General features: G+C 36.7%; 1 protein-coding gene and 1 long non-coding RNA gene across 2 annotated transcripts in view; both read left to right on the forward strand.

The window, feature by feature from the left end:
* LOC126703145 (uncharacterized) overlaps window positions 1–14,974 on the forward strand; it is a 213,850-nt gene that overhangs the window by 160,195 nt on the left and 38,681 nt on the right. The gene's annotated exons all lie outside the window — the stretch shown is intronic.
* Window positions 12,127–13,070, forward strand: LOC126703150 (uncharacterized). Its single transcript, XR_007647949.1, has 3 exons — window positions 12,127–12,182; window positions 12,276–12,313; window positions 12,774–13,070. It is a non-coding gene; the product is annotated as an uncharacterized LOC126703150 (long non-coding RNA).

The raw sequence follows: 14,974 nt of genomic DNA on the forward strand, positions 1-14,974 counted from the left end.
TTCTGGGTCTCTTCTCGATAGATGCTCGACAGCTTCTTTAATCCATTGAGCAACTTTTTGTCTGGCTAATAGATTCTCGACAGATCCTCAATCCATCGAGGTGTTTTTGCTGTCAATAGAACCTCGACAGATTCATTTTTGTCAAGATTTAGTACTCGACAGATCTCGATAGATACTTCGATCCATTGAGAGGCGTTTTATATTTAAAGATGAGGCGCAAATCAGATTCATTTCTCACTTCTCTCTCTTGACAGAAAACTCTCTTCTCTCCCTCCAAACACATTTCTTTCACTCAAATCTCCTCACCCACTCCATTTTTGGCCTAGATCAAGCCTTTATCCTCTAGTAAGCTTCCTAAAACCCTCTTTTCTCATGCATTCATGCATTTTAGACCTAGGTTTTGGGGTTTTTGAAAATTCTTGGGGGTTTTTTGAGACTTTTGTGAAATTTTTAGGTTGGGTTGTGTTGTTTTGATGTAATATGCTCATGCATTGCATATTCCTTGCATTATAACAATGTTTCATGCATTTAGATGTGTGATTGATTTTTGTGAAATGTGTGCTGATAGGTTTGGATTGGGTTTTTACCCATGATGCAATTTAAATTTTGCATGTCACATGTTCATGCATATTTCATGCATACGTATCCTTTCATTCCTACATCTAGTTGTGATTGTGTTTTCTCTCTCTCTCTCTCTCTCTCTCTCTCTCTCTCTCTCTCTCTCTCTCTCTCTCGGATAAACTGCGCTATGGAACCTAAGCACAAATCTACTCCAGGTCGGAATCCTCTTCAAGGTTCTGGTTCTTCTTCTTCTTCTTCTTCTGATCCTTTTCCCCTTCTTCACGTTTGGTTCTGTGATGAGAAGGCTCGTCAAGACTTCTCGAAGAACTTTTAGAAACGTGGTGTTCATCCAGAGTGTCATGTTGTCCTGTTGGACTTTTTCGACACTCCTCTCCCCGCCGTCATTCGAACTTAGGGCTGGGAATCTCTTCTTGAGAATCCCTTGAGGTGTCTCGTCATGTTTATACAGGAATTTTACTCTAATATACATGGCATCAATACCTCTATACCTTGGTTTGCCACTACATTTTGAGGTACACGTATCGTAGTTACCCAGGATCTTATATCTGAGGTACTACATGTCCTGAGAGTATCGCATCCTGATTACCCCAGTTGTGAGCATCTTCGGACTGTGTCCAGAGACGAGCTTTTGTCTCACTTCTGTGAAACGCCTTCCATATGGGGTAGGAATCAAAACACCCTCACTTTTGTTGGCTTTATTCCGTGCCAATTTGCTTGTAATTCAGCACTTAGAAACCCTGTATTTAGGTGAGAATCATGTAAAGGTAGTGTGTGAGAGAGTGTGAAGAAATGTTTAAGACTGTGCACTGAAGCAGGGACTCGCGACTGGCAAGCCACTAGAGGATGCACACGAGTGAAGCATGCAGAGAAGCTGAACCGTCATGCCTACTATAGCACTACAGGACAAAAAGTCTAGACTGGCCATTTAGTTAGCTTGCAGCTTGAACTTGCGACTCAGTCAAGTCGCGAGGCCCAGTTGCCAGCCAACTCTGTTTTGAAAAACTGACTCTTCGCATTCCATTCTCACACAAGTATAAATACCCCTTATTCCCATGAAATGTAGAGAGCTTCCAGAGAGAATTTTGAGAGAGTAACCCTAGAGAAAAACAAGATTGACTCATCCACAATCTTTACATAGTGACTCTTCAAATTCCTTAACTTTCACCCTCTCCATTGTTACATCCTTGAGAGGTACATTAGCCAAAACCTTTTTTCACTGTACCCATATCTTTAAGAAGGCTACTTGGTGCTTGGGAAGCAATTAGGAAGGGGCTAATTGATATTGGTTGATGCTATGGGCTATAGCGGAATCCGGTAAGCTAAAGAAGACAAAGGTTTGGCATAACCTCGTTGGAGTAAGAAGCTTTGAGGGCTTGGGTACACTGGATAGATTAGGCTTGGAGGGTCTTCTGCTGTTCATGTATCCCAACTTTATTCTTTAGTGGATTATTGACCCCTTGGAGGGCGGCGGAGAGGTTTTACGCTGAGAATTTCGGTTTCCTCTTTGATAACACATCACTGTGTTGTCTTTGTGTTTGCATCTCTCTTCCCTTAATCTTTGCCATTTAATTTATGCTATGGTTGTGATTTTATTTGGTTTAGATTGGTTTATCAATTCTATTTTAGCTTATGTTCATAGTTCGCACATACATTGTTTGATAATAAGCTTGAATTGGTAATTTGTTATTTGGGGGTCTAAACGTTCAAGGTGTTTTACACACTATTTGAACATTCAATTGGTATCAGAGCAGGTACACTTATTGTGATTTAAATACCTAAGTGTGATCCTTGGCCCATTGTGTTTATTTGCCATGGATAGTGCTTTGTATGCCTCTATGCATGTTTTGGATGTTGATGATTGTAGCATGCCACGTGTTTGTGAAAATGCCTCTATGAGTGTTTATCCTCATGATTGTGATGACATGTTACTTGAATCATTGGGTGTTGTTGATATTCCAAATGACAAACTCTTGAAGAAAAAGGCTAAGAAGTTTCAAAAGAATTTAAGCAAGTTATTTGGTGAAAAGGATGATTTGATTGCTAAACTCAATGAATCCAACAAATTGGTTGAGAAATATAAGAAACTTGTTGAAAATTCTCTTCAAAGCTGAAAGAGTTTAAATGTTTGAATATGGACTTGGATGCGAAACTTGTTTTGTCTAACAAACTTGTTGATGAGCTAAAATGTGAAAATGAATCTCTTAAGATGCATGCCAAGTGTTTGATTGCTGAACCTATTGCTAAAAAGGATGAAAATATTTGTTGCAATCATGTTGTGGTACCCGATCTTGTGCCTATTATGTGTTCTACCTCAAAGGACAAATCGGTGTACATTCCTCCACATAAAAGAAATCAAAAGGTGGAGAGAAAGGTTGTTAAGTCAAAGCCTCCATTTAGGTCTCAACCTAAGGTTTTGAATGGATCTAAGTTTGTTCCAACTTGCCACCATTGTTGTGTGATTGGTCATATAAGATCTCAATGTCATAAGTTGAGGAAAGAACAAAAACATGTTGTTAGATCCCTTCCCAAAAAGCCTAATGGACCTAAACACATTGTATGTCACCATTGTGGTGCCTTTGGTCATTTAAGACCTCAATGCTCTAAGTTTCATGCTCTTAAAAGAATCAAAAGAAAAGAGAAACTTGAGCTCCATGGAAGTTGTGTTAAAAAGGGTAAATCGGATTTGAGTGAAAATAGCATGTTGTTAAAGAAAGTTTTTAATGCTCTTAACTCCTTGCCTATGTGCATCTCTGGTTCTCATTCTTCCAACCCTCATCTCACTTCTCATAAGACACTCATTCCAAACAATCATTCCGTTTGGATGAGGAAAGGTTCCTATGATTGAGCTTTTGCTCTTTCGGTCATTGATCTAATTCTTTCGATCTTTGTAGGACCTTTCATATATTAGATGCTTCATTGTCATGCATTTGTGCATCATGCATTGCTTTGTTTTTTGTTTTTGATCTTACTTTTATGTCTTTGTTTTGTGTGTGTAAAAATCCAAAACCACATAAAAAGTGAAAATTTCAAAAAGTTTGATCGTATATGTTTGAGCACATATCACATGTGAGTTTAGCCTAGTACATTCGTAATAATGGCATAGTGCATTTACAAGTTTAGCTTGTTTTGTATGCACATATATATTTGTGGGAAAAATCTTGACATCTTTGTGTGATTGTTGTAAATCGATCTTCAAGTTTGTCATGGATGATTAGTCAATAGTCATGTTGGTTTTGATACATGCGTAGAATTGTGCCTATGTGTAGAATACATGCGTAGAATTGTCATGGATGATTAGTCAATAGTCTCTTCCCACTTTTTTTTGTACCCATGCTTTGTAGCTTTGTACTTGTTGTTAAATGTTATGCATTTTCTTTAAGTACATCACTCTTGTGCCCTTTGTTGGATTTTATATCCTTAATGCAATTTCCTGGCGTTGTTGCATTGGTTGAGTGTTGGACATGCAAATGATAAGTGTTTGATAAAATGCCTCTTAAGCATTTTCTCGCTTGTTTGGACTCCGATGAGTACCAAACTTTGGGGTTTCTCATGTTTCCTCATTAGGAACATGTTTGGTTCATTGATTGTGTATTTAACACACCTTGCCCCACATGTGCATTTTCTATGCATTGGTCATGCATCACACATAGCCACCTCTTGCACACACCTTTGCTACCCTTGTCATGCATTGCTCTATACCTTGTTCATTCTAGTTTGTCATGTTTACCTTATGCTTTGTAGGACTTTGTTTTGTCTTAGGATTGAGCTTCATTTTCTCATTCATCTCGCACCCCTCATGCATCATTATCATTATTTGTACTTTCATCTCTTGCCCTCGTTTCTCCTTGACCCTTTGTTTATTCGTGACAAAAAGGGGAGAGTATACTCTAGAGAGTATACCGAAGAGTTTTTGTCATTTCTACATGGCTCTTGTGCACATCCTTAGGGGGAGAAATTCTATTTCTCGTGCACATTTGTAGGGGGAGAGATATTACATAGGGGAGATGCATATACTAAGGGGGAGAAGACATTGTGTTAATAAGAAAACTTTTTTTTGTCTGATTTTCTTTATGATTGTTGTAAGGTTGAATTTAATCAATCATCTTGTTGGCTTTATTCCGTGCTAATTTGCTTGTAATACAGCACTTAAAGACCCTGTATTTAGGTGAGAATCATGTAAGAGTAGTGTGTGAGAGAGTATAAAGAAATGTTCAAGACTGTGCACTGAAGCAGGGACTCGCGACTGGATCTCATAAGTGACTCGCGACTGGAAAGCAGCTAGAGGATGCACACGAGTGAAGCATGTAGAGAAGCTGAACCATCATGCCAGCTGTAGCACTACAGGACAAAAAGTCCAGACTGGCCATTCAGTTAACTTGCGGCTTGGACTCGCGACTCAGTCAAGTTGCGAGACCAAGTCGCCAGTCCACTCTATTTTGAAAAACTGACTCTTCGCATTCCATTCTTAATCTAGTATAAATACCCCTTATACCCACAAAATATAGAGAGCTTCCAGAGAGAATTTTGAGAGAAAAACCCTAGAGAAAAACAAGATTGGCTCATCCACAATGTTTACATAGTGACTCTTCAAATTTCTTAACTCTCACCCTCTCCATTGTTACATCCTTGAGAGGTTCATTAGCCAAATCATTTTCTCACCATACCCATATTTATGATAAGGCTTTTTGGTACTTGGGAAGCAGTTAGGAAGGGACCAATTGATATTGGTTGATGCTATGAGCTCTAGCAGAATCCGGTAAGCTAGAGAAGACAAAGGTTCGGCGTAACCTCGTTGGAGTAGGAGTTTGGAGGGCTTAGGTACACTGGGTAGATTAGGCTTGGAGGGTCTTCTGCTGTTCATGTATCCCAACTTGATTCTCTAGTGGATTATTGACCGCTTGGAGGGCAGCGGAAAGGTTTTACGCCGAGGACTTCGGTTTCCTCTTCAATAACACATCGCTGTGTTGTCCTAGTGTTTGCATCTCTCTTTCCTTAATCTTTGCCATTTAATTTTTGCTGTGGATGTGATTTTATTTGATTTAGATTATGTTATCAATTCTGTTTTAGCTTATTTATATTTTCCACATGTACATTGTTTGTTGATAAGCTTGAATTGATAATTTGTAATTTAAGGGTCTAAACGTTCAAAGGTATTTTACACACATTTTGAACATTCAACTGTTTTGGTGTATGATCAAGTTGCTCACATGTTTCACATCATGTTTACTTGATTGCAATTTACTTGTTCATTATACTTTTCCTTTTATTACTTACTTTACTTTGAGGGTCTAATGTGTTTTGTACAAGTGTTTCAGGTTACAGGTATATATGTTCTAAGTTCATCATAGCTCTTATGACTCATGATAAGGGGAGTGATATGATAAAGGGAGAAAGAGAGAAAGAGCTTTGTGTTATATTAACTATGTTTTTACTTTGCTCATAGTTCATGATTATGCTTAGCTATTTAAAATGTTTTTAATTTGTACCCATGCTTTGTAGCTTTGTACTTGTTGTGATGTTATGCATTTTCTTTAAGTACATCACTCTTGTGCCCTTTGTTAGATTTTATATCCTTAATGCAGTTTCCTTGCGTTGTTGCATTGGTTGAGTGTTGGACATGCAAATGATAATTGCAGTGAGCTTATTAGCTTGCATGTCTGGATGTTCATTCCTTGTGTGAATAAGCATTGTGGTCACTATTTATAGCGATTGTTCGTTTTTGGTCAAGCCATAGTTTATTGCTTAATTCCATTTTGCTTGATTGCATTGTGCTTGCTCCATATGCATCACAAGTTTTCTGCATACAATGATCATATTGTGTTATTAAATGTTCAAAATGTGTATAAAACACTATGAACATTTAGACCCCCAATTTCCAAATTATCAATTTAAGCTTATTACCAAACAATTAATGTGCGGAATATGAACATAAGCATATAACAGAATTGATAAACAATCTAAACCAAATAAAATCACATCCACAGCAGAAATTAAATGGCAAAGATTAAGAGAAGAGAGATGCAAACACAAGGACAACACAATGATGTGTTATCAAAGAGGAAACCGAAGCCTTCGGCGTAAAACCTCTCCGTCGCCCTCCAAGCGGTAAATAATCCACTAAAGAATGTAGTTGGGATACATGAACAGCAAAAGACCCTCCAAGCCTAATCTACCTAGTGTACCTAAGCCCTCCAAGCTCCTACTCCAATGAGGTTACGCCGAACTTATTTCTTCTTTAGCTTACCAAATTTCGCTATAACCCATAGTATCAACCAATATGAATTGGTTCCTTCAGAACTGCTTCCCAAAGCACCAAAAAGCCTTCTCACAGATATGGGTAAGGTGAGAAAAGGATTTAGTTAAAGAACCTCTTAAGGATGTAACAATAGAGAGGGTGAGAGTTGAGAAATTTGAAAAGTCACTATGTAAAGATTGTGGATGAGTCAATCTTGTTTTTCTCTAGGGTTTCTCTCTCAAAATTCTCTCTAGAAGCTCTTAATATTTCGTGGGTATAAGGGGTATTTATACTGGAGTGAGAAAGGAATGCAAAGAATAAGTTTTTCCATAACAGAATGGACTGGCAACTTGGCCTCGCGACTTGACTAAGTCACAAGTCCAAGCTGCGAGCTAATTGAATGGCCAATCTGGACTTTTTGTCCTGTAGTGCTACAGCTGGCATGACGATTCAGTTTCTTTGCATGCTTCACTCGTGTGCATCTTCTGGCGGCTTGCAAGCTACGAGCCACTCGCGAGATCCAGCCGCGAGTCCCTACTTCATTGCACAGTCTTGAGCATTTCTTCACACTCTCTCACACACTACCCTTACATGATTCTCACCTAAATACAGGGTTACCAATTGCTAAATTACAAGCAAATTTGGCAAGAAATAATGCCAACAAGATGGTTGATTAAATTCAACCTTATAATCTCCCCCTTTGGTTATTCCGTGACAAAACCCTAAAACAAACTCTAGACTTAATATGTGAGTTGGGAACAATTGAACAAAACTCACTCACACCTAACTCTAGAATCTGTGAAACTCTTGAATCATAAGAACAAGTATCTCCTGAAACACAACAACACAATTTGATCATTGTATGCAGAAAACTTGTAATGCATATGAAGCAAGCACAATGCGATCAAGCAAAATAGAATAAAGCAATAAACCATGGCTTGACCATACAAGCAATCACTATTGAATAGTGACCACAATGCTTATTCACATATGGAATGAACATCCGGACATGCAAGCTAATAAGCTTAAATGCAAAGTATCATTTGCATGTCCAACACTCGACCAATGCACAAAACATATATGCATCTAGGAACAAGATCCTACTAGGGCACAAGAGTGATGTACTTAAAGAAAATGTAAAACATTAAACAGCAAGTACTACGTTACAAAGCAAAGGTACAAAACCCAAAGTACATAAAAACTGAATATAAACTTATAAACATTAAACCATAAACACACAAGTTTTAAAGTGTTTAACAACATATGTAGCAAACCCATAATTAAAATATTGTTAAAAACATAATACCAACTCCATCAACATAAACATAAAATAAAACTGCTAAATGTACACTGATGCTATGGGCTATAGCGAAATCCGGTAAGCTAAAGAAGACAAAGGTTTGGCGTAACCTCGTTGAAACAAGAAACTTGGAGGGCTTAGGTACACTGGATAAATTAAGCTTGGAGGGTCTTTTGCTGTTCATGTATCCCAACTTCATTCTTTAGTGGATTATTGACCCCTTGGAGGGCGGCGGAGAGGTTTTACGCCGAGGACTTCGGTTTCCTCTTCAATAACAAATCACTGTGTTGTCTTTGTGTTTGCATCTCTCTTCCCTTAATCTTTGCCATTTAATTTCTGCTGTGGTTGTGATTTTATTTGGTTTAGATTTTTGTATCAATTCTGTTTTAGCTTATGGTCATATTCCGCACATACATTGTTTGATAATAAGCTTGAATTGGTAATTTGTTATTTGGGGGTCTAAACGTTCAAGGTGTTTTACACACTATTTGAACATTCAGATAAGAATTTTTGTTTTGATAGTGCTAGGAACAAATTTACAAGAAATCAGAATTCTACTTTTAATGTGCATTTTGGTAAGTCTAGTCTTTATTTCCATGGGAATATTTTTTTTCCCAATAGGCAATATTTATGATTATTTTCAGGAGTTATAACTTATAAGTGACATGTCCTTTCATAGCTATTCATGTTTTTTTTTTCTAATTGATGCCTTGAGCTTTACTTATTGGGAGTCTGTATCATATTAAAATGAATAAACTGGAATGTTTATGTAACTGACCTTGTCCAATTTGATTGATTGATTGTTGTTGCTGTTATCAATGTGTTCTTTACATGCTCTATTCATTAATTCTACAGATAGACGAAGTATGTTTGTCAACTTTACTACTCACGTCCCTGAAAGGCTACTTCAACTTAATGGTGAAACTAGACTAGCGCGAGCAACTAATAACTATATTAAACTAAGGATGTGTTTAACCTTTCCAGAGCCTGTTCTCAACTCATCTGCAGAAATTTTAAATTCTATCAAAGTGCAAATTTTATATGCTCTCCAATTGAGTCAGGGCACACTTCTTCCTCTGGCTGTCAGTAAACAACATCCAGGGCAATGCAGATTTGAATATAAGGTCAGACAGTTCTCACAATCTTAAATTATGTTTTCAGCCATGAGAATAGAAGTTTCGTTAGGAGGCTGTTTAGGTGTCCTATGAATTTGGAATGACTCATTTAGATTTTGTATAATATGTAGTACGCATCATCATCTTGAATGGGATCACTAAGAAACATTGGAGCCATTAATTTTATTGAGAAAGTTAATCATTTTCAAAAAATTTACACGGTTGCACATCTTGAACTTCCCCTTAATATAAAATGCAAAAGGGTATTGAATCTATTGATTATCACACAATCATTGTTGTACAACATCTGTACACACTACCAGCTTCATGCTTAAATGTGGGCATTCTTAAAAAATATGGATATCACAGGTGAAATTGTGGATTTAGTGTGTACAGAGTGTACATTATGTGTGTGTGAGAACATTTATCGCTTTTATATCTATAAGACCTATTTTTCTCATACCTTCTTACTCTTTTTCACTCTCTCCTTTCAGGCTACTACATGCATATCTGGCATGGCTATAGTCACAGTAAACATTAATTCAACCATAATATGCATTTCAGGGACTCCAATTTCCCAAGCTGAAACAATTACTTTCCTATATGGTATGATTGACAATAGTTTACAAGCATTACAAAGAGAAAATAAATCATCTGTTTGTGGAATCAAAATTATGTTTAAATATTTTGTTTAACTCTGAATATTTCTATGTTTATATGCAATTAGGAAAGATTATATGCAATTAGGAAAGCTTTATATTTAAATGTCTATTTGTAGGGTGTTTCCTCCTGATACATATAAATGTGACCTTCAGATTCTCTGAGGCCTGCTGTAACATTGAGTACACCACGTTCAGAATCTCTGAGGGCTGCTGTAATGTACACCATCCCATATTAGGACAAGAGAACGCAACATTCCTATGTTGATAAAATTCGTGAAGCCTGTATTTGGCGTCAACTCTTCTATAATATCAATCACTGGAGGGCATATACAGAGGCAAGTAATTCTGGTTACTTTTGTGTTTGTATCTATGTATATTAACCAGTACATGAACACATGCATCACATACATAATGCACCCACACACAAATGAGAAATCATGATGATGACCTTTTTACGCACCATTTGGGTTCTTGATGGAAATAATATTTCAATTGATATGTCATATTTACTTTTAACATATTTTCATTTTTGTTCCTTTCCAATGATAATCATTACCATTTTCAGCTTTAAAGAAATAAGTTCACGAATATATGTTGTAGAGATAAAAGCAGAAAATGATAGTATATACTGTGTATCTGTCTTTGTTCCTGAAAACGTGATTGGGGATGTTGCTGGAAACAAAAATCTACGTTCCAATGATCTACAACTATGTCCCTGTAAGGATTCTTACTCGTCTCTTGTTCTCAGCTCAATTGTAGTCCAACATCTATGCCCTAGATGACACTTTTAGCCCTTTGACTTCCTTATTTATTTACTAATGTATGGTTAAAAAAATATACAGATCATGTGCCCAAAATATCTTCTGTGGTTTCTGTGCTTGCAACTGCTTCATTTGTGGCGACATCTATTGCTGCCGGGCTGCTTACGGTTTCAATTGCAAGCCTTTCCTCCATTGGGACATTTTCAACACCATTTTCTTCTTTTTCTAATCCTGCAAGTAATCTTTTTGTATGATATCAAACTCATTTGAGCAGTTATCTCATTAATTGATTATTTAGTTATACAATGATAATCTTCGACACTCTTAGAAACACAACAATAAATAAATTGACATTAATGCTGTGGTTGGATTTTATAAAAGGGGTAGAGAATAATCTTACAACTGTTTGGGGTTGGAAAAAATTTCTTTAAATGACATTCTTGACAAACAATCACTAACCCAAAAAAGGTTCTATTAGCATGTCAATGTGCACCTTTAACTTTCTTTGGACACCTTGAATAAGAACACTAAGCACATCGTTGGTGATCTCTTCATTCTAAAGTATGTTTATGGTCTTACTTTTTTCAAAGCATTTCATTTTTGGTAAAACAAGATCTTTCTGATGTACAAATCATATTTCCTTTTTTTTTTCTTTCTTTGTGGCTGATCCAGTATTTTCCAAGGTTTGAACCAAAAGTTAATCAAACTGTACTAGCAGGTTATTGCACTATGATTATATATAGCCTCTTGACAATTAAGTGAAATAACTAGACATACTGTGGAACAAATTAACCCTTTTCCTCCTCCTGTAGAAATAATACACTCCCAGAATAATTTTCCTTGATTTTTATACATAAAATTTAATATATAATTGAACTCTCTAAATATTTTGGTTGGTTTTGAGTCTTTTGTCTGACTTTTTGAACCAAAAGCCCAACTGAAGCCTACAGAGCCTATTAGTACTTCTGCCAAAGATGGAAACTAGGATTGACCTCTTTAGAGTGGGATTTTGTGAGCTGGGGTGTTATTTAAGAACTGCACCACTCGTCCTGAACTTATCAGACATAATTTACGGTCTATGGCTGGTAGATTAGCGTAACATACTGTTATTTAAAATATCTGACAAAAATAACTTATCAAACCTTATGAACTACATCATTCTTGTAGAACCAATGATCTTTTTTACTTTTCTATTTCATACAGAGAAGTTCATGCCATATTCAGGTTTTTGCATTATCTAGATGGTTGGCAGTGAGACTGCCAGTGAATTATTATGAATTTGCAAGGGGTTTGCAATGGAGCATTCCCTACTTCAGTCTTCCATGGGAAACTAGGCACATCCAGCCAGTCGTGGTGGGCTCCAATCCTCCTACCAACTCAGATTCCTACAGGTCTAAAATTCATGATTCTGGAATTTTCCTGGGTGTGCAGCCAAAACAAGAGAATTTGAGTAGGGTTGCTTCAGTATACTGTGTACAAGGCACGGTTGCGGCCGAATCCCAAAGAATATATATATCATACTTTCAGGTCTGAAACCACTATTTTTTCTATGACTTGCTTTTGACTTCTTTAACCATATAATGAATAAATTTTGTGATACAATGCATTGTACCCTTGCAGAACAATAGTAAACCAGATGCTGAATATATTCTAGATGGGTAAGTAATGAGGCCTCTTATTTCTATCTATTACATGTAGTTGCATATAGATTTTAGAGACATAAAAAAACGGAGAGAATATTCAATACAGATTTTTTTTTTTCTCAAAAAATATTCAATATAAAGCAGACTAATTATGAAAGCAATAATGTAATATTTCGTCTTCTTCTTCTTCTTTAAAAAGAATCGTTGAATGCAATTTAAAGAATTCTGGGAATGGACTATTTGGTATGCTAGTTATTTAGATGTAGAATTTTGTGTAGGTTCTATGAAAAATTAAAACTATTCATGCTTTGAATTATTTCAAATTACGGATCAAACCAAAAGGACAAACTTGATAATTAATTCCCTATTATCCATTTCTGTTTAATTGGTGAATTCATAATTTGGATTTTGAAGTGCCACAGACAGACTCATTTATTTATCAGTGTAATATCTTACTAGATTTTGTCTCGTGTAGTTGGGAGGAATTTAGTAGAACCATGTTCTGGTTAGCCATAATTGGTGGCAGTTTAATATTGCTGCATGCTTTACTCCTTGCCATCCTAAAATTCAAGAAGCAAAAGCAGAGGGGTTATGGACTACTCACATTCCCAAGATTTAAAACATTCCTTGTAAATCTTGCACTACCTAGTATTTGTGAGGCCTCTGTTGCTCTAATTAGAGGTAACTTGACAGTTTGTTTACTTCCCTACAAATGAATCCTTATCGATGCATTTATCATGCAAAATTTAAGTTTCGAAAGATAATTATGTTGCTTGCTTTTTTTCTTTTTTTCTTTTTCTTTTTTTTTATATACTAATTTAGTATGATTCAACTTTCTACTTATATTGAATTCTTTAATCAGAGAATTGTCTAATTCTCATTCTGATATATCATAGAATGAGCTAGTTATTTTTTTTTTTCCTAGTAATCTTTTCTACTCTACATTCCAAATATGTGATGGAATTGTGACTATGTTCCCGTCTTGTTCATATGTCTTATGGACTTAATCATTACCACATTGATTGGCAATAGAATTGGTATACGGTCCCATCTCCTCACATATTTAAGAATTTCAATGCAATTGATGTTTCAAACTGTTTGGACATTAACTCAAATCCCTTCTCTCTGCATGACAATCATCATAGCATCATATCAGATTTATGCAAATATGTATCTAGATCCAAGATTCATATATTTTGCACATGTAATGCTAGAACTTGAAGTACATAACTATGTGGCTTAATATTTTCTCACTTTTGTTAATTAAGGAGGAACGCCATTAGAGTTTGTAGTTGGCACTCTGCTTCTGGGTACTGTGTCTTTTCTACTGCTGGCCTTACTCTGGTTCCTCTCTATAGGTATTACATTTGCAAAGTTACTTCAATACAATGAAGATCTTCAAGTAGGTCGAATATTTAACAGTCCTAGAAATAGAGGCCAGTGGACATGGAAAATTGAACAGAACTCTGATTGCCTAACCATTTTAGGGCCTCTATTTGAAGATATAAGAGGCCCCATGCTCTCCCAAAAAATTTATGGAGAAAGTATTGATACACATGGTGATGGGATCATTGCTTCTAATGAGGAAACTGAAGAGCTTTGTCCAAAAGATGAAGAGGTTTCTGGGGACAATGTTGAGAGAACACCAGGGACGAGGCTCAACTCAGCTTCATGAAGTTCAGTGCGAAATATGTCCCGTTCAACTATACCAAGTCATATGCCCTCAAAGAGATCAAATATTGCAGCAACTCTGATAGATTCATTGACCTTCAGCACAAGTTTACATACACATGGTGATGATGGGATCATTGCCTCTAATGATGAAACTGAAGATCTATGTCCAAAAGCTGAAGAGGTTTCTGGGGACAATGTTGTGAGAACACTTGACTCGGCTCCACGAAGTTCAATAAGAAGTATGTCCAGTTCAACTAAACCAAGTCATATTCCCTCAAAGAGATCAAATACTGCAGCAACTCTAGTGGATTCCTTGACATCTAGCATAAGATTTCATACACATGGTGATAATAGGATCATTGCCTCTGATGATGAAACTGAAGATCTTTGTCAAAAAGCTGAAGAGGTTTTTGGGGACAATGTTGTAAGAACATCAAGGACAAGGCTCAACTCAGCCCCACAAAATTCAATGCGAAGTACATCCCGTTCAACTAGACCAAGTCATATTCCCTCAAAGAGATCAGATACCACAGCAACTCTAGTGGATTCCTTGACGTCCAACATAGGTTTTCACTCACATGGTGATGATGGGATCATTGTCTCTGATGACGAAACTGAAGATCTTTGCCCAAAAGTTGAAGAGGCTTTTCAGGACAATGTTGTGAGAACACCAAGGATGAGGCTCAACTCAGCTCCACGAAGTTCAGTGCGAAATACATCTCATTCAGCTACACCAAGTCATATTCCCTCAAAGAGATCAGATACCGCAGCAACTCTGATAGATTCATTGACATCCAACACAAGTTTCCATACACATGGTGACGATGGGATCATTGCCTCTAATAACGAAACTGAAGATCTTTGTCCAAAAGCTGAAGAGGTTTCTGGGGACAATGTTGTGAGAACATCAGGGACAAGGCTCAACTCAGCTCCACAAAATTTAATGCAAAGCACGTCCAGTTCAACTAGACCAAGTCATATTCCCCTAAAGAGATCAGATAC

The sequence above is a fragment of the Quercus robur genome, chromosome 10 (assembly GCF_932294415.1).
Source record: "Quercus robur chromosome 10, dhQueRobu3.1, whole genome shotgun sequence".
Taxonomy (NCBI): domain Eukaryota; kingdom Viridiplantae; phylum Streptophyta; class Magnoliopsida; order Fagales; family Fagaceae; genus Quercus; species Quercus robur.